General features: G+C 36.7%; 1 protein-coding gene across 2 annotated transcripts in view; it reads right to left on the bottom strand.

The window, feature by feature from the left end:
* The window catches only part of LOC120425491 (uncharacterized), an 83,929-nt gene that overhangs the window by 5,625 nt on the left and 57,559 nt on the right, over positions 1-20,745 (bottom strand). The window contains exon 2 of one of the 2 annotated variants that reach the window (XM_039590040.2): positions 19,081-19,185. The gene's annotated coding sequence lies outside the window, so the exon portion shown is untranslated. The remainder of the gene's footprint in view (positions 1-19,080; positions 19,186-20,745) is intronic. The other variant, XM_039590039.2, reaches the window with a different exon arrangement.

The following is a 20,745-nucleotide window of genomic DNA, read 5'->3' as shown; positions in this document are numbered from 1 at the left end:
AATTCCAATCTAAAAGATTGTTTATCTCTTACAAACAAAACATGTTTACATAATTGCTAGACATCATCACGTTGATTAACGTTTCTCTATTTCGTTCAAATTTACTTGAAATAAGACATTTTAATGAGTTGAAGAAATTTCAACAACCATAACAATTGAGTTGTTCCAGCAATAACCTGTTTATTGTGATTAACTTAATTACTTTCCTTGGTCTGATTCCAATTATAAAGCAAATCAAAAGAATGTTTTTACTTTCAACTCTTATACCACCCAGAAATCAACAATAACCCTACTTGTATACACCATGATGAATCCATATTTCAACCGCTTGCGCATTTTCCATCCTAGCTCTACAAAATTGGGCGAGTGAGCATAAAGTGAAAAGTGTTTCGAGCAGAGCTAAATAGCAGAAAAAGCCCTAATTAAGCAGCCGCCAGGTATAGGTGGGATGTGCGCGCCTCTAGCGAAACAAAAAATCTTCTAATCAATGAACGTTCAGCCCAAAAAAAAACGTTGATTGTTGCTTCAACAATGCAATTAAGCCAAATAGCTGTTTGCTTTCTTCAGTATTATTATAACGAGCGTTTATTTTTATCGTTAACATAAATGCCGAGTGCGGCGCAGTTAAGTTGTTTAGAAGTAAATTAAATTTTAAGGGAATGCCCAGCACTTATTAACGCGACCGACCGTCACAGTTGGGCGTGTGTTGGCTGTCTTTGCTGTAATATTTCTTCTATTTCTTTTTGTAATATTTCACATCTCGAAGCTCAAGCTTATAATTTTCAATTTGAACGAATTGCCTAGGGCCTAATGATGTACCTTATGATTTTGTATGATTCTAAATTATATTTTTTGAATTTATAACTTTGATAAATACAATCATTCAACGCAAGAAAAGCAATAAATCGTCACTATCTTGAAGTGAATTATAAAAAAATCATGTTGGTGTGCAAGAACGACACCAACAAAATGACAAGAAGAGGCAGCAAACACAACCCAATTTATCCATGTGAGGAAGCCAGCTACTTTTTACCAACTTCCTCAGATCTAATCGTCATACTTTGCAAACGTGATAGAGTTGCTACTGGCACAACTCTTTTTATTTGAAAAAAAGAAGTGAAACATTTACGGAAACCGTTTTAATTTCTTCTGAATACGTGTGTTATATACAATTTAAATTATGCTCGGTTTTTTTTATTCACCTATATCCCCGGATTAAGTTATTACCCACAAGGTAATACCGTAAGTTTTCGATTTAAGTTCTGGCATCGCCACTACCCAGTTTGATCACCGCGTCTCGCTCTGCCAAGACGATGGCAGACTGCCTCACTGACTGACTGACTGACTTAGAAGCTTAATGAGGAGTGTGGGCACCTCTGAAAAGGTACAGATTATCCGGAAGATTGGCGCACAAAAAAAAACTCCTTTCGTTTTTATTCGAGAGTTCTATTTTCTAACGAACCGGCGAGCAACACAACGCTACATCATCTACCAACTTCCAACCTCAGCTCTCTCAGCTGACCAAAATATGTTACTGGGTTAAGCCGGGCTCGCTATGCAAACTACAACGAAAAAAGCAAGCCAGATCAGAACTAATTGCCGTATTAAGCATGTCTTAAAAGCTTTAAATACGGTGCGTTTATGCTTTTTTTTTTTCATCCTCTCGTAATTTTTTTCCTGTCATGCGATAGCTTCGCTGAGCACAGTAGCGATTATTACCAACAATTTCCACACTTTTTGTTCCTTTTTTTGGGATGATTTTTAAATATTTTAGAGCAGGTGAAGTGAACTGGTAAACAATGATCTCAACCTGTTAATTTGTAAACGTGTGCCAGAGCATGATTTTTTTTTATCTTGGAAGAAACAAAAACTCATTTTGTGCACATATGATGCATACAAGAGGAACTAGCGAAGAAAATGAGTTATTTTTTCCAATACAGCACCAGCACCATGTTAGAGTTGATTCTACTTATGAAAAATTCTTTCTTGTAAAGAATTATTTATCATCGAATATTTCAAACCAACAAGCTTAGATCAAGAGAGCACAGCGGCATCGGTTAAGAATCAAATTAAGCATTTGCATAATTTGCAATTTGCCAAAGAAAACAGAAATGGGTGAGGGTTAAAGTGACAGGATAAAATGAAAATTTTGGAAAACCTTAGGAAATATCCCCTGGTTCGATTTTTCAGGTAAAAATAAGAAACTGTGCCAATTTTGAGCCAAATCGGTTAAAGTTTAAGGGATGCTTTTAAACGTTGAAATTTGTATAGGAAAATTTTCAAAAATGTTTGAATATCATCAAAAGGTTTCTACGTTTTCTAAAGTAAAGATTTTTTCACCAACTTAAACGATCTATAGCGACAATTAAACCTATAGCTCGAAATTTTCACAAATACTTCTTTTTGCCTAAAGAATCAGGGGGTATCCCTGAGGCCGATTTTTTTTATTGTCACCCTAGTACTTCGTTATTGACCAGGACCTCCAAAAGATACATACATGAACCGTGGAAGATGAGTGCGAGCTATCGTTCTTCGCTTCGCAACTTCTCAAAAGCCTTCTCATGCTGATCAATACCGGCGCTGGCTACGACCAGCGGTATAGTCACTGGGAAGTGGGAATGTTAATCCGATACTTGACTTGTTGAGACTGTTATAATTTGACGACCGTGATCCTCCTCTTTAAACAAAGCTTTGTTCAAATCAGAAAGCAAAAAATTCAAAATTTTCTCTGAAAAATCTTTTACAATAGAATGTAATTTATTTAGAAAACATTTTGAAAAAAAAAAGTTATTAAACTTTTGGAGAAGAATTTATGAAAAAATCATAGATATTTAACAAATTGTTTACAGTAACATAACTGTTGAAATTGTAAAGCATTTTGTGATACTATTATTGCTAAATTCAGAATATTAGGCTTGATGTTATGTTTTTTGCGTCATCTTCATCTGATTAAAATTCCCATATAAACTTTGTCGTAACGTACACTGTCCACAATCGCAATTTTTTAATCTTTGCGTGCTGTTCGGTCTCCATAGATTTTTTTTGAAAAACTCTGTGATTCTAATGATTTATTATTTCTCTTTTTATCCTCTGTGTTTCAATGTAACAGTTTCTCTATAGACTCTAATAAAAAAAAACAACTTCTCGCCAGTTTCCTGCAAACAACTTTGTAGGGCACATTACAGACACATTTGAGTAATTCTCGCTGAAAGTGGACCACTATTTACACAAGGTGCTCAAAAATCAAAAGCAATGTACTTTTCCAATAGCCCCCACCAAGTTATGAATGAAACCATGTTTGGTTGGTTGAATTTGTCCTCACCTCGGCGCCACAAAGCTAAAACATTTTTTTAAATTGGTAATTTTTTGACTTAGACGCGTCTACAAAATTGCTCATAACTTTGCAAAACTTCAACGAACCCTTTATGTTTAGGGGTGTTTTGGAAAGGAAATGAGCAGAGCTTTCGAATGAACTTGTCAGAAAAATACCGTTCCATACATTTTTTAGCCACAAAACACCAATGTATTTTTAAAAGTCATTTTTGAAGGCCGGCGCCCCGCTTTATCGAAAAACTGACAAATCCATTCGAAAGCTGAGACGATTTCACATAAAGGACCAATAAATCTAAGGTGTATGTTCCTCCTATCTTTTTTAATCTAATTTTGATTCTGCGAGCGCAGCGCTCCGTTCGCATTTCGGGTGCCCAATATGTTGCAATTTGCTTGCCTCAGATATTTGAGTATTAGTGCGAAAAAAAAGTGCCAATTTTACAAATTTCTCGGAATTAACAAGCACGGCCTATTATTTACATGCGGCATATGTTTTGGAGGCCTGAGTATGGTTTTTTATAGTTATTTTGGTCGCTGAAATCGGATCTGGAATCAAATTTCAGATAAACAGTTAAATTTGGAGCCACGCGGTAATATGCTGTAATTTTAATCGCTAGTGAATTCGGTCATATGTCATCTTTCTCTCACCTTTAATAGATATTTTACTGACGGATTTTTTTTATGGAGAAGTTTTTTTTCAACTTCTGATTGTTTTGAGAGGCCTCGTGGCACGGTGGTTAGCGGCTTCGGCTGCCGATCCCTATGTGGCTATGGGGAATACACGCAAATAATATTTTAGCGTGACTAAAATATCACTGTTCACTGTTTAACTGAAATTTGATTCCAGATCCGAATTCAGCGACCAAAATAACTATAAGAAACCATACTCTGGCCTCCAAAACATATGCCGCATGTAAATAATAGGCCATGCTTGTTAATTCCGAGAAATTTGTAAAATTGGCACTTTTTTTTCGCACTAATACTCAAATATCTTGGCACTGGAGTATCGAAATTACGTTTTCTTTCAGATAAAAATGTTCGTGGTGAAATTTCCTACATGTTACATTCATTAGTTCTACTGAAAAAAAGTCCACCCAATTGTAAGTGAGCATTTTACAAAAAAAAAATTAGAAATGAAACAATTTTTCGACATTATTATTGGGAATTGCCTGGAAGAACCCAAAAATATAAATATTGGTCAATTATCGAAAGTGCATTTTGATCCTTGGACAATAAACTATCATTTAAAAAGTGACCACCTATATTTTTTGACAAAACCTTAAAATGAGGCAAGCAAATTGCAACATATTGGGCACCCGAAATGCGAACGGAGCGCTGCGCTCGCAGAATCAAAATTAGATTAAAAAATATAGGAGGAACATACACCTTAGATTTATTGGTCCTTTATGTGAAATCGTCTCAGCTTTCGAATGGATTTGTCAGTTTTTCGATAAAGCGGGGCGCCGGCCTTCAAAAATGACTTTTAAAAATACATTGGTGTTTTGTGGCTAAAAAATGTATGGAACGGTATTTTTCTGACAAGTTCATTCGAAAGCTCTGCTCATTTCCTTTCCAAAACACCCCTAAACATCAAGGGTTCGTTGAAGTTTTGCAAAGTTATGAGCAATTTTGTAGACGCGTCTAAGTCAAAAAATTACCAATTTAAAAAAATGTTTTAGCTTTGTGGCGCCGAGGTGAGGACAAATTCAACCAACCAAACATGGTTTCATTCATAACTTGGTGGGGGCTATTGGAAAAGTACATTGCTTTTGATTTTTGAGCACCTTGTGTAAATAGTGGTCCACTTTCAGCGAGAATTACTCATTTTACTTATTCACAGGCGCCAAATGCTGTGTTCCCTGTTAAGCCTGACGTTGTGACTAATTTCAAGTCATGTTTAATTTAATTACAACATCATTCTGTTAACGACTGCCACACTAAGCCGAATAATACCTCTTAGCCACCTTGCATGGCTGCACCGGCCCGCGATGGCACGATGTCCAACGTTCTTAGCTAGGTGTATTTTTAGCTTCAAAGGAAATAATTTCTCGAGATGTGCACATGTTTAACACAGTGAAAATTTTAATTTATTTTAAAAATCAATTAGAGACAAGCGAAAAAAAAAACAAACCATAAACAACCTCAACCAATGATCGCAAATTTTGATAAAATCCATTACCATTGAATTATAACAAAAAAAAATGGATTATATATTGTTACGGTTGCATGTTAATGAAACTTTTTCCACACATGGTTCTCTTTACCTTTGCCGGTAAGGTTTGACCACACGACATTTCTCCCAGCTCAATCTCTCAGGCTTTTGTTGAGAAAATAATAAAAATTCTAGGCTGAAAAGGTGTGATTAATAACGTACTTCCCTCCGTACGTAACATCCATGATTTATAATTTAAGAGGTATGAATAAAAAAATGCCACATGAGCAATTCTCTACAAAACCGGCCGATTTCGACCATTTTTATTTTTTGTATTTTTTGATTTGGCTCAAACTTTGTGGGGGCCTTCCCTATGACCAAAGAAGCCATTTTGCATCATTAGTTTGTCCATATAATTTTCCATACAAATTTGGCAGCTGTTCATACAAAAATGGTACGTAAATATTCGAAAATCTGTAACTTTTGAAGGAATTTTTTGATCAATTTGGTGTCTTCGGCAAAGTTGTAGGTATTGTTAAGGACTATTTAGAAAAAAATAGGTACACGGAAAAAATATTTCCCGATTTTTTTATTAACTTTTTTTTCACACAAACTCAAATTCCCAAAATACGTATTTTTTGATTTTCGAGATTTTTTGATATGTTTTAGGGGACAAAAATCCGCAACTTTTGAGCTATAGAGAAACAAGGTCAAAAAATCTGCCGCCGAGTAATGATTTTTTGAAAAACTGGTGATTTTTGGAAAAAATCGAAATTTCATACATAAAATTTTTTTGACCTCATTTTTTTATGCAAAATTAAATTTGCAATCGAAAAGTACTTTAAAGATTTTTTGATAAAGGGCTCCGTTTTCAAGATATAGCCACCGAAAGTTTGATTTTAGCGAAATATTTGCAGTTTTTCAATTTTTAAAAATAGTGACCATGAATGACCATCTCTAAAAATATTTTTTTTTTGAAAAGTTCAGAAAATTTGCTATAAAATTGTCTAAGAGACATTGAAGATTGGACCTCTGGTTGCTGAGATACAGCGGCTTAAAGAAAAAGAAACACGAAAATTTAAGTTTTCTAAGTCTCACCCAAACAGCCCGAAACGAAACTATTGGCACTACGCCCCCCGGGGCATGGCCTTCCTCTAACGTGGGATTTCTGCTCCAGCGCCTCTGACGAGACAGGAGAAACCGGGACCGACGTTTTACTTCACCATCCGATAGAAGCTCAGTGGATAAGGCGGGAATCGAACCCGCGTCTCATAGCATCATTGGGATCGGCAGCCGAAGCCGCTACCCCTGCGCCACGAGACCCCCAAACAGCCCACCATTTTCTAATGACGATATCTCAGCAATTAATGGTCCGATTTTCAATGTTAATACATGAAACATTCGTGAAATTTTCCGATCTTTTCGAAAAAAATATTTTGAAAAAAAATAAATCAATACTAGCATTTTTAATGGGCATAATATTCAATGTTTGGCCCTTTTAAAATGTTAGTCTTGATTTAATTTTTTTCAAAATATTTTTTTCGAAAAGATCGGAAAATTTCACGAATGTTTCATGTATTAACATTGAAAATCGGACCATTAATTGCTGAGATATCGTCATTAGAAAATGGTGGGCTGTTTGGGTGAGACTTAGAAAACTTCAATTTTCGTGTTTCTTTTCTTTAAGCCGCTGTATCTCAGCAACCAGAGGTCCAATCTTCAATGTCTCTTAGACAATTTAATAGCAAATTTTCTGAACTTTTCAAAAAAAATATTTTTTTGCAATTCCGTCGTGAAACTACTTACTTTTCCTGTCATTCTTGAACGACGAAATAGCCTACTTTTCTGTACCAAAAATAACAGAATCGAATAGCAACACTTTTCAAAATAAATGCTGAAAAGTTCTACTTTTCAGCACTGAAATGGGTGCTGAAAAGTTGAACTTTTCAGCACTTGTTTCGAAAAGTAACACTTTTCAACATTTTTTTGATTTAAACGATTTATTGACAAAATACATGAAAATTCGACTTAAAATTTCACTCAATGGGTGTTTTTCGAAATTGCAAAAAATGTTGTATGGAACTCGTTGCAAAACTTGATTTTTTCAGCACTCGTCGTATTTATCCAACTCGGTGAACCTCGTTGGATAAATGTACGACTCGTGCTGAAAAAATCCTCTTTTTGCAACTTGTTGCATAAACTACTATTAGAAATGGTCACTCATGGTCACTATTTTTAAAAATTGAAAAACTTGCATTATAAAATGAGGTCAAAAAAATTTTATGTATGAAATTTCGATTTTTTCCAAAAATCACCAGTTTTTCAAAAAATCTTAACTCGGCGGCAGATTTTTTGACCATGTTTCTCTATAGCTCAAAAGTTGCGGATTTTTGTCCCCTAAAACATATCAAAAAATCTCGAAAATCAAAAAAATACGTATTTTGGGAATTTGAGTTTTTGTGAAAAAAAAGTTAATTAAAAAATCGGGAAATATTTTTTCCGTGTACCTATTTTTTTCTAAATAGTCCTTAACAATACCTACAACTTTGCCGAAGACACCAAATTGATCAAAAAATTCCTTCAAAAGTTACAGATTTTCGAATATATACGTACCATTTTTGTATGAACAGCTGCCAAATTTGTATGGAAATTTATAGCATAGCATAGCATAGCAAAACGGGTCTGCACCACGCTGTAGGGGGTGCCACAATGGTCAATTCAATATTCTTAGACAATTTGATTGCTGCCCGGTACATCCAAAAATATCTAAGAACGTAAATTTCCACACTGTGCTCCAAGGCTACGCCCATACAGTCCCGTGGGGATTTGGGACGGGATGTTTTTGTTGTTCACTAGGCCAAATTTGTATGGAAATTTATGTGGACAAACTAATGATGCAAAATGGCTTCTTTGGTCATAGGGAAGGCCCCCACAAAGTTTGAGCCAAATCAAAAAAATACAAATAAAATCCATTTCCGGTTTTGGTAGAGAATTGCTCACATGCAAAGGGTTGGTGCATTAAATGCTACAAAAGCTAGTGCAGAGAATCCACGTGCATCCGCTTCTCGTATCGAGTTCGCATGGGTATGCGGCTTATTCCACCGGGTACCTAGTTATTAATAACTTTTGAGATGGTTGATTGTCGCCCTTTTCAGTGGCTCAGAGGCTACTGGTTTGTTCGCTGAAAGTTATATATTAACTGCCATAAATTGCTCTATTTGTGCAAGCGTGCACTAGAATAATCATTTTTTTCAAAATAAAAAAGTGAGATCGCGATTGCTAAATGTACCATTTCGCAATTCAATTTTAAAAATACCTTCTTTTCCTGTAATCAAATAGTGACAAAAAAGCCAAATTATCACAAACATAAAAATCAAAGTTGAATAGCTCATTGTAAATGCATTGCCTATGTAATGTGAACCTTTACTTTACCTTTACTTGTGAACCAAAACTGTAACCAACTTTTTAAAGCGTATAAAGTCCGAACTCAATTATCCAAAGGTCTTTGGAAAATTTCACTTCAGATAATCGAAACACAAAAAAAAATATAATTGTTTTTTTCGTTGTCATTTAAATTATTGTTAAGCTTCAATTATATCCAAAGCACACGAAAAAAAAATTGCACTTGATTTCATTATCCATTATCAGTTTCATTAAAGTATGATAGATTTAGGCTACCTGATTTTTTTTCTCTTGATGAATGGCAAATGTTTCCTTAAAAAGATAAGCCCAGTCTCAACTCGAGGGGAAACATAAAGTTTTGGGCCTTCAAAAATACGTGCACATTGAATATTTCGAAAATATTTAGACATTGCCGAATGGTTTTTCTCCTAAGTGTATTAGGGCAGTTCGTCGATGTTGCATACAACCAAAAGTTGCATGCAATATGTGGAAGTAGCGAACAGTACTAATTAACCATACAAATTTGGACAAACACCATTCGGCCCTGTCTAAATATTTTCGAAATATTCAATGTGCACGCATTTCTGAGGACTAAAAACTTCATGCTTCCCCTCGAGTTGAGCCTGCGCCGAAATTCATACAATTAACAGCTTTTTAAAAGAAGTTTGAATTCGAACAACGTAATGCCAATCATCATGTAATTTTTCCAAAGTACAATACGATGAGAAAAGCGTCTAGATCGGACAGAACATTCCAGAATATAATGCTAACGCAAAATAAGCGACGAACCTAGCTTAAGTCGGTCAAGAACGGTCAATAGCTCATGAGATTAAATCAACAATCATTAGGCTGCCAGCCGTTAGCTGTTCGCAAATACTAAGATAACAATCCCCAAATGATAAAGAGCCCACATAAAAACCATAATAAAAGCCAATTTGAATGGTTCGGTCGGCGTACGGAATCACTTACGTACCGTAATTGAGATTAATTCAGTAGCAGTTCCTTAAAAATGTTTAGCCTTAGGTCAATAAATCGTAAACAATAACTTGTTTTTTTTTCTTCTCATCTAAAACTGGAAAACGCTTAACTGACACAAAGCTAACCCCCCTAACAAGGTCAATGTCATTGGTACAACGTGCGATGAAGCATTTATAGGAAACGCATTACTCAAATAAGGATGCTCTAATGTTGTTAAACAACGGTCAGTGTTAATTCAGGGCCCTTCAAGCAGAAGATTTAAATGGAGGAAATGACTGGGGCAGAATTGGCTTGCCGTTCATTAGCCTAAAACAGCGCACACAAAACGAAGAACAATATGTGATGCAACAAGCGCCTATTTGTTGAACCCTATAATTAAGTGGCACCAGAGCTCATGTATCGAAAGAATGTTCGAACTGTGAACACCTCGGCTAAAGCAAGAAGTCAGATTCACTCGTAATGATATACCCACAAGGTGTTTTTTTCCACCGTACCACTGACAAGAGGTGGTCTGCGATGGACACGCGTGAGGCATTCTAAGTAGCTCTGAACTGACGTGCAGTATGCAAAACCACAACCCTTGACTGGACACTCTGGACATTAATCATCCCAGCTCGTGGGCTAATGACAAATGATTTCAGGCCTATGGTGACTTGTTAATGTGAGACTGACGAATGACTTAGCCATCGCGTCTGCTGCTGCTTCCGAAGCTGAACAACCCATCTACCTACCTGTCCAACATTAAAGCAGCGCCAGCCAGCCAACAGTGCCGTTAGGGAAGAGAGATTTTAAAGGCGTTTGCAAGCTGTCTTCATCGATGAAAGATACCATCGATGGCTAGACATGACGCGATGCATTGATTTAGACAAACTAATAAATTTCCTTGCCAAGCGTCGAAGTTTTTCAGTTCTGTAAGAGCGCACAAAATACTTTGAACTATCAAAAAAAATATCGTTCATAAACTTTTGTGAAATTTGCAACTCAAGGCCATTCAATTGTGAATTTAACATTTAAATGAGGGCTGTAGAGTCAGGGTAGGAATCGAAGTCGTAGTTAGAGTCGCCAAATCTTCAGTTCAGGTTTTACAACTTACAATCATTATCTTTTGCCTATTTGCTGTTTTTCATAATTTTCCAGTAGCTTTATTCAATTTTTAAGCGTTTTCACATTTTTATATCTTAGCTTTTCTTAAGGGGTTACATACATGTAAATCGGCAAACATGTTGTAACTTACGGTCAGTTACGCCCGCTCAGTCGCAAGGACTCCCAGAACTATCCCAAGATCGGCTCAATAGGGGAAGGAAAAGACCACGTTTGCTCTTCTTAATGCGGCACTTTATTCAGCCCTCAAGACCCTAATTCCCTACTCCTAACAACCTAACCAACTAACCTTGTGTGTGTGGCGTGTACGGGCCCGGTGGTTGAACTGCTGCACCCTGCTTGCTGGCAGCGGTCTCGATCGCCGGCGCTGCTTCCTCGATCCGGCGCAGTGTCCGTGTCTCTCGGGGACACGTGATTTCTCGCGCCGGAGTACAGTTCTCCGAATCTCCTCGCGGTCTTCTCAACCGCTCTGCTCCAACTCGCTCGTCTGCGCACAGTTCCCGTCCGGAATCTGGCCTGGGTCGCTCGTGGACCTGCTTCGCTTCGACCGGGTGTACCGGGCACAATGGGGCGGTGTGTTGACGGACCGCACGCGTAGCGCAACACCGGTAGACACCTTCGGTCCGGTTCGTGCAGATGGTGACGGCTGCACAGGCTGTCCCAGCCTCGGTGATCAAGTTGACGATAGATCACTTACAAGACTCGTACGGAGAATCGATTGCCAACTAGGCAAGACTTGGCTTACTTGGCCACGCGGTCGCGGGTTATAAGTAGACTTTTCGCTGATCGAACTTCCAGGTGTTGTTCGGTTTGTGGCTCTCGTACAAGTGGACGAGTCTAGCTGAGAAGGTCGTCCAGGAAGCCTCGACCTCCTCTCAGCACTTAGTCGTGCCTTGCGTTCTTCGCAAAGAACGCACAATTTGCAGTTCAGTGGCAGGGTGGGCATAATGAGGCGTGTAATGTTGTTTAGGCTGCGTACAATACCTAAATTGTGTGTTGTGTGTTTGATATGACCGTTGTGCCGACTTTCTGCAAGATCTAGCTCAGATATTTAATTGTTTTGGGTTATTGGTTGATTTTTGGGATTTATTTGGACGTTTTGGGGTTGATCTACCTTAGTTTCCCTATCTAGCTAATTAGCATTGTGGTCTACCTTCCCGTTTTTAATGAGAAAACCCCGGGACATACTGGTTGAACCTGGTGAAAGCGTGGACGAAACAAACTGTTTGGTCACAATGTCAAGGGTTGGTATTGGCACACACTCAAACTTTTTTTAAAATTTGTTTTCAGGACATTAACATAAACATTTTTAACTATTATCAACATAAATTTGAAGACATTTGGTTGTATCATTGCTGAGATATAGCTATTTGAAGTTAGCAGTTTCAAAAAACGGGTGCCACGATATCTCAACACTGCCTCGACCAAATCGACTCAAAATTTTTGTGAAGACTCATTAAACCGGCCCCGTGTGCATGACGAATGCCGATTTTTAAAAAGTTTATTTAAAAAAGAGATTAAAATATATTTGTGTTTTTCATATTCATAGTCCGTTTTTGATTTTTGTATTTTTTTAAAAAGCAAAATTTCAAAATCGGGCTTAGTCATGCACACAGGATATGTCTTAAGACCCTCACCCTAAATTTCAGCCCATTTGGTCCATCCAATCTCTAGATATCGTGGCACCCGTAAATCAACTCGATGTTCTGGGAAAAACGCTCACAATGTTTGACAGTCTGCTTTGCGCATGGCAGAACTTTAAACTTAAATCCTCTTCTACTCACTTAAATCATGACATATCTTCATGAAACTTTCAGGAGTGATTGGAATTAATCTTTTTAAAGGATTTAATAAATATTCGGAAATATGAAAAAATGAGATTATCTACATGTATGTAAGCCCTTAATTACTGCGTACTTATTTTAACTTAAAAAAACGAAATATTGTTTAAAATCACAGCCAAAGTTGACTCTGCAAAAAAAAACATTAAAAGAAGACCTAAACTGGATAAAAGTTAAAAAATACTAAAAATCAAAGAAGAAAACATAGAATGGCCTTAGCACACAAATGACTATATATCAAGATAAGGAACAAGGGCAATTCGCAATTCAACGTTATTGCATGATATTCAGAGGGAACAAATTAAAAGGCAGGCAAGTTTAAATAAGACAATGATTTATGGTGAAGTTATGTTCAGTATCTTATGATTTGGGCCCTTTTTCGCCCTCTGTACACCACTTTAACAAGCCAAACAATTTACTTAAAGCGCAAAATACAAAAGTTATTTTTCACGACTACGCATACTTTTACGCCATTTTTTTAATTTCGTTTTTTGATTTGGATGAAATTTTGTTCATGAATTCCCTATGTCAAAAGAAGCAATTTTACATCAGTTTTTCCTTACAAATTTCCATACAATTTCATCTCTTAACAAAACAAATTTGGAGAAATTTGGTTATATCATTGCCGAGATATAGCTATTTGAAGTTAGCAGTTACAAAAAACCACGATATCTCAACACTGCTTTAACTAAAACGGCTCTAAATTATAGTGAAAACTTGTTTAACCGGTCCCGTGTGCGTGTCGAAGGACGATATTAAAATTGTTTATATTTAGAAAAAGATAAAAGTATTTTTCATACAAAAAACGTAAGTATATGATTTTTGTATCTTTTTGAAAAGCATTATTTAAAAATTGGGCTTCGGCTTGTACACGGGATATGTCTTTAGAATCTTTACCTCAATTTTAAGCCAATTCGGTCCATCCCATCTCGAGATATCGTGGCACCCGTAAGTCAATTTGATTTTTAGAAAAAACGCTCAGAAAGTTTGGCCGCCCGCTTTGCGCATGGCAAAATTTCAAGCTTAAATCGTCTCTTGCTCAGTTTAATCCTGTAAATGATTAAAAATACTATTTTTAGTGGAATCATACACTGTCTGCTATATGGTTTGTGATTTTGTGATTTTTTACATGTATGTTTCCCCTTAAATTAGCGAAATTATCTATTTGAAGACCCTTTTTTAAAATGAGGCTTTATTTGAAAAAAAAGAAATTATTTTAATTGAAAAGATCTTGAAATTTCGCAAATGTTTAAATTTTTAACAATGTAAATCGGACCAATAGTTTTCAAGATATCGGCAGTTGTAAATTACAGGCAAATTAAGTGACACTTAGAAAAATACATTTCTATCGATCCGAATTCTTTGTGAGGCTGAATCCCAGAAACAAATAGCCCGATTTTCAAAGATCCAAAAAGAAAATTGTAGGAAATTTTCTCAGCCTTTCACAATTTTTTTTTAATAGGCGATTTTCAAAAAAAATCATATTTCCTGAAACAGATTTTGCAACACTACGCACTATAGCTCATAAGATGTCTTCTGCAGTACCCTGAAACATATCAAAATATTTAGAAAATAAAACAAATCATATTTTGTGAATTTAACTATTAGTGATAGGATGTTAAATTGAAAAAAATCTTTTTTTTCGTGTATCTGCTTTTTTTCAAAAAGTCCTAATCATAACGTAAAAGTTTCCCAAAGACACCAAATCGATAAGAAAGTCACCCTCAAGATACAGATTTAACTTATATGGAAGAAATATAATGATGTAAAATATCTTCTTTTGACATAGTTACGGTATCCAAAAAAAAAAATAAAATGCAGAGTCGATTTGCGAAATCGTAGAGAACCACTTAAAAATTGCATTTAGTAAAGAATAAAAATTCTGTTGCTGCCTGTCGAGATCTTTCTTTCTTGAATTATGATCAATGTTAATGAACCGTTTATTAAAATCATACCAGCTCATCAGACCTACAATTATCCCGCAGCAGCTCAAAGAACCGCGCGGTGGGCGGTTTTGCGGCGTCACTCTTGCCAAAGGCCCTTCACGCTATCAGATATCAATTCGCACTTATTCGCAAGTGAGTGGACCCCAACACAACACAACTCATCATCTGATCACGGTGAAATAATAGCAGCTTCTGCCACCACACGATGTCCTTTTTTAGAACTTCCACGATCATCGCCGACGACCGGGAAAATTCATTTATAATGACCCATTCGAAGGCATGCTAACGAGCAGAAGTCCAGGCGTAAAATGAAGTACGGTCAGTGATTACAATCAGAATTTCATTATACTCGCATGCCGCAACATTTTCCTATGAATTATGGACTGAAACCTTCGTTAGAGCTACTTAATGCTACGGATGGTTGCGGCTGCACCTCATCAACAGTACGTTTTTATTGGACTTAAAAATCGCCAATAAGAATCGTCAGGTAAATCAGGAATATTAACATATAGCCATTAACTTAAAGTTCACCACCCTCGACGCATGCGTCAGATTAGCGGTGTCCAATTGTCAGAGTGCATTAAAATATTAGCATCTCAAAGAGCATTCCTATCTAAAGCAGTTTCTGCTCTTTCATTTGTCGTCGATGTCATCGTCTTCATGGGAGTTATATTTATAAATAGCTGGCACTACCTTCTTTTTTATGAACCCGACAGCTCATCCAACGCTGGCCAAACGCAAAGGGGCGTGCGAATATGCCTTTCAGCAATTATCCAGAACAACTATACAACAGTCAAGTGTGAGGGGATGCCCATTATCCTGTCATTCAATTCAATAACCATCGCAACGAAGGAAAAAACACAAACCCCCCCCCCCCCCCCCAGACCCCTACTTATACGGGATGATACTTAAGGCAGCAGCGCCACCACCCATCACAACACGTGTATATGAGTGTGTGTTAGCGAAATTTGTAGTCAAGAGCGTCGGATACTATTATTTAACAATTTATTACGCCAAGACAGGCAGAAAACTGTGTTTAAGGGGATGTGCATCTGTTTTTACCATAATGAATATCATAAACTGTGACAGACATTTACGCAAACTATGTAATCTATTGCAAGTTCCAGAAAAAAAATTACTGAAAATAAGAACATTTCTTTTTTGAAACAATGTGTAGGCGTAAAATGAAGTACGGTTTCAGTTAATTGTAGGCTACAATACACATGACATCCATACCTCTAGAATAGACAGTTTTAAGCCGCATAACTCATTAGAATTGTGAAGAAGAGCTCTTGAAACATATAACGCTTAATAAGCACGTGGCATGGCATAATCATTACATAGGGGATTATCCAGGATTTAAAACTTCTACGCAACACTCTAATTTAGGTGCCATTCATAAAAACTTTGGATTTAGGTAAGGTGTGACAGAAGGTTATACATATTTTCAGAGAGTTATAAAATATTTCAAAGCTTTTCGATTTTTGCCTCTTGACACGAATATTTCCGTAATTGTTGTAAACTGATTTTTGTTATACTCGTTATAGCCCACGAAAGAAAATTAAAAAAAATCCAAATCTAAGCCACCTGGCCCTGTGGCTCTTTGATTTTGGTCATATTTAGTCTATAAAAGAAGCATAGATTATTGGCAAAGACTGCGAATAGATTTGGAAGAGGGAAGGGAGGCACAGCACTTCTAGGGGATCATGTTATTAGGTTTTTCCAAACTGATTTGATACATTTTGTACATTTTGTTACATCAAACACACTAGCTAGGAAATAAGATAGTTTCTCTGAATAAACGTGTTTTTCAAAATTGAAAAAAATATGGAACTCGTTGCATGACTTGCTTTTTTTGCCCTAATAATATTTATAAAACTGTACGACTGGTAATGTTTTTTTTTTTTAAGCTGAATTCCAAACATGATTACCATAAGTCCTCAAGATAATTCCACTTCGCACAAACGGATTTTGAGTCGTTGACCTCAAACGTGACCTACATGCAATGGGCTCTAAAGCGATCTAGGAATTTGTAATCCTGTAACACTAAACACAGTCGTTGATACTTACAGATTATTTACTTAAAGGGTGAAATCAATATTCAACTGCTTAACAAGTGAAATGATCAGAGATAGGACTATTTCCGTGCTAATATTATAATGATCTTAATGATTGCTTCCACCCACGTAAGAAAATTGTGCGTAGTCATCACTTGTTTATGCTATGCAACGCAAGCGAAAAAAACACACCAAATGACTTAGAAGAAAAAAGAACTGACCAGAAGAAGACCGGCAAACATCAACCCTGATCATCAGTCAGAATGAACGGTTCACTTAAGCGGGAGGGAAATGAAGAGAAAAGGGGTTGGCAAGCGCACGCGATCCTCCATTATATAACATAGCAGAGTAGGCCTTTCTTCGTTTGTTGCTCTCGCACGTTATGTTTGCCAGCAGCAGCAGCATGAAACTGCTCATGGAATTCAACCCAACATGCCAAGTTCACACACTCAAACTCGCACACAAACACACTCCTCGTTAACACAGGCGGCCTTGGAAGGACGCCGCTATTGGTTCAAGTTCAATGCGATGGAAAAATGAAAAGTGCACGAGTGAGCGCTGCCTCACATATCAGGCATGGTAGGCTTACGAGTCTTAGGGCCGGTGCTTTGTGAAAGTTGTTATTACTGGGTCGAAGACAGTGGAAAAGACAGGTCATTGCTCTGGGTTGATATCCATAGATTTTAGGATCTTTGTACCATTTATCACTTTATACTTTATGAGTTAATGATGAGTTTTGATTATATAAAAGGGGAAATTTGACAAAAGTTTGTCTTCAAATTTTGAAATTCGGCTTTAATGTCAAAACAAGTATTTATGTTGCTCCGCACGTAAAAAAATGTTCAGATAAAGCCATAGAAGAAAACGATTTTTTCGCAGTCTCCGGCAATATTGTTCGGTGGGACATGCAGTTTTTTTTTCTAAGTCCAAAAAAATCTTTATTTTTTCGGACTAAATAAATTTAAAAAAATAATTGGTTTGGGCTGCTTGAATTCACAACATATTGGGCAGCTAGTTTCACATTAAAATATGGAATGGTTATGGAAGTATTTTCCAATATTGAAGCTCGTTTTTCGTTTTTTAGAATGTAAATAAATAGAAAATGAATCAAAAAAATCAAATATGATAAAAAATAAATCATATCTGCTATGACGGAAAAACATTAATCACCAGGAAATTTTAACAGCTCGAAATAATAGCTGACATACATTTATTGCTTTCGTTGGATCAGCCAACGCAGTCATCTAACCGAGCTTATCAGTGCAATCGCTGGAGCTTAATGTAATCAGGACTATTAAGGAAATAACTTTTAGAATGTTTAGCAACCAAACATCACAACCAAGTGCCAGAATGACGGGTGAGAGAAAGTCAAAAACCAAGACGACGAGGACGGAAACAACACCGGTGAGAAAGAAGTGAACGAGATGTTTCTTAAAAAGGTGCGAAAATTAACAAAACAGCAAATTAAACAAAACAAGCTCAAGCTTAATGTATGTTAAGAGTTATTTGGCCCGAAAACCATTAGACCATTTAAAACCAACCGCAACCATTAGGTGTTTATTGACATCACTCTGCTAGGGCGATGTGATGTGGGAAGATTTTAGTTGAAAACGTGTATGTTCGAGTTCGGCAGCCCGAAAAAGGGGTTTTGACAAATGCCGTTATCTTTAAGAATAAAGTAATGACAAACCGTTGTTTCGGACAAGCATCAGTTGGTGAATGCATAAACCTACAAATCTTAACTTTGGTAAACTGCTGAGGTAAGCACAATTGTTTGCAATTGTGAGAGCCTTCAAATTGTAACTTGAGAATGCGTTAAAAGGTTTAAGTTAAAATAAATAAATTGTTCGCTCTACAGCATTGCCTTGACGTTCTCGATTGCGAGATTCCTACTCGAAACTAGGAGTCCGAAGGCTTATTTGTTGAGGCAATTGCAAACCTCTATTTAACCTAAGCTTCAATCCACCCCAAGATTCGAACCTTTGGATTGTGAGTCCAACTACCTACCAGCGACTCTACCAAGACAGGATCCAGGTAGACGACATGGACTGAACTAACGACCTTACCTCTAGGTTAGACCGGGGCCAACATTTACTTCCCCGTCCGATGGAAGGCGTGATGGTTACCACTACACCACCGGCCCCGGTTTAAGTTATAGCAGACAAAATCAGTTTGTTTTTTTTCGGTATAAGTTATAAACTTATTAGATAGGCTGGCTCAGCTATTAGACAAATTTATAAGTAAATCTAGCCTATTTTACCTTTTAGTCATACCTACGTGAAAGAGCTTCCCAAACTCTGATTTCTTACCAAAACTGGTTCAATGTCCGTAGAAAACTTCTTCAAATATTTATTTCATGGGGTGCAAAATATAAAGTCCTGGAAAAGAAACAAAAAAAAACAAAATTAGTATTGTTTGTTAGAAATTATACACAGCTAATTATATTAATATAATTGCATGTGCACACAGCAAGCACGTACTTCATCATCAACAAACATTTGCCACACAATGTCGTTCTTTTTGCCTGGAGTCTGCAATTAACGTATGTTCAAAACTTCCGCATGTCTGTTGTTATAGCAATATATGATAATTGCCATCTAAAAAATCACCCGCAAACGGTCGGACGTGTTCCTAAATGCTCACAAATGTGCAATGCCCGTCGTTAGCTCGAACCCGCAGACTATCGTTAGAGTCTGAACTCGTCTTGAAAAAACAGCCTTGAACCATCACCGCTCAAAATAATGCCAATTTTGACTGTAAAGTGCACAATAAATTACCGAACCAACTTTATATGTGAAACCGACCATCAGAGCTTACTTTACACAAAACAGTGCAAATTGGCTGTGAAGCGGCGAATAATACAATTGTGTTTTCACATATACACTCAATCCCCGATGGTTTGACACCAACTGTTGTCAAACGAACGGGGTCACTTTTTAGTTTGACACGCCTTTTACACGGAGTTCACACACACTACCAAACGTTTTGAAACATAGACAGAAATCGTTAGAAAAAAGGCATGGTAACAATTATTGAAATACAGCTAGAAAAGTGATTTTAAACTATGTAATCTTTCCTCTTTCACTATCCACCTTGAAGAGATGAATGCACAATGGTGTAAAATCTCTATAATAAAACAAAAAAAAACTACCAAACGTTTGTTTTGATAGTGTGCGTGAGCGCCGTGTAAAAAGTGACAGTTCGTCACTTTTTAGTTTGACTTTGACCAACCAACGGGGTACAAACTAAAAAAGTGCCAATCACCGGGGGTTGAGTGTATATATAAAAAAAGTTACCTGCGTATGAAGAAATAAAAAATCTTTAATGCAGATATTGCATTGATTGATGGTTGCATTGAAACTGTATTCTATCAAAAATGTGTTTTATACCATTTGGTAAGAATTCGTTGCTCTAAAACTATAGAGGAGGTTGGTAGTTAAACGAAGAACCATTAAATTGTTTTACGATTTTGGGGTCAATGTTAAATAGTTTTTCCTTGCTTGCAGACTCGCTCATAATTTAAGAAACTAATATGATAAACTTATTTTGGGATTATGTGAATCTAACCGAAACCGATTCAAATAGCAGATTGATAAGTGGACTAAAGTCAAAGTCGTTGATAGATCAAAATTCTTTCTTATGTCTTCATTTGAATAATCATTTTTGCCTTATCTTATCACTAAATAAGTTACGCTATAATCTTCAAACTCGCTTTGCTGAATAACAAATAAAGTAGATCACAAGTGATCAAAAAATGTTCTCACCTCTCGCCATCACCAAATGAGCAAAATCTGCGCCAATTAATGAGCAATTTGAAAAGCGTTATTCCATTCAGCTGAGCTGGTGGTGGCGCCTCTTCTGAAGAATCTGTGCTGCCAGGAAAACGCAGCTAATTCCAATTGTTATTTCATTAACAACATCAACATCAAATTAGTTTC

This window comes from Culex pipiens, chromosome 1, assembly GCF_016801865.2.
Source record: "Culex pipiens pallens isolate TS chromosome 1, TS_CPP_V2, whole genome shotgun sequence".
Lineage (NCBI taxonomy): Eukaryota > Metazoa > Arthropoda > Insecta > Diptera > Culicidae > Culex > Culex pipiens.
The sequence above is the reverse complement of the archived record's forward strand: the minus strand, read 5'-3'. Positions and strand labels throughout refer to the sequence as shown.